Consider the following 967-nt stretch of genomic DNA (forward strand, 5'->3'; position numbering starts at 1 on the left):
AGTACAAATTTCAAACTGCAACACCATCTTTTAATTTAATTCTTACTAATCAATCTGTGGAGGAAAGAGGGAATGTCTAGCGTAGCTCACCAGCCAAAAAAGGGAAAATGACGAGGAAATGAATTTGTGGCGAAAGAATAATGTACAGATTTTTTCTGAAGGAATATGAATGTCGACTCCCTTTGGATTCATTATTTTTATCATATTTACTGCCACTAATTATTGTTTTCACTTCATAAGAAGTTATTTTTGTTATAGGAGGTATTATTTTACAAGATCTAGTGCAGATTTAAAGTTGATATTTCCATTTTGTTTCATTTATTCTTAATTGTGCATTTATTTTTATCAAAATTTGGAAAATAGGAAATTGTGAACACAAAGTCACGGCTTTACAAATGTTATCAAAACATAAATTACGTTGTCGTTCACACTGAAATTTCATTTGACTCGTTGTAAAGGAAGTATAGCATAGCAATTATTCTTATTCAATTTTCATGGCTAACGACATGTATTCTAGAATTAATCATTGGATGGAATCAACAAGACAATGCCCTTTTACGTGCTCGTCAATGCTAGGCAGTCTATACCCTATGCACTCGGGACATCTTATGCTATGTTAATACCGTCTCATCCACAGCACTTTCCATGCAGTTGTTAACCATGATAATTCTCGCTATTAGGGATAATGTTACTCCTAGACCCTGAGAGAAATAAACGGGTCCAAAACGACAATTCCTCCTGCCAATAACTAAGCTGCATTTTACGGAATCACAGCCAGTGTATGTTACAACAGGGTTCAGAGTTCCTCCTAGATTATGTCTATATGATCTAGTAGCCTATTAACGGTTAGTAGGCCGTTAATAGAAAAAATTCTTAGGGTAAAGAGAAGTGTGCGAAATCCTGCATGATATGGGGTCATTCAGCAAATTTTCCAAGTCATATTTTTTCATGAATATTTCTTTGTCGT

This window comes from Penaeus monodon, chromosome 25 (assembly GCF_015228065.2).
Source record: "Penaeus monodon isolate SGIC_2016 chromosome 25, NSTDA_Pmon_1, whole genome shotgun sequence".
Classification (NCBI taxonomy): Eukaryota; Metazoa; Arthropoda; class Malacostraca; order Decapoda; family Penaeidae; genus Penaeus; species Penaeus monodon.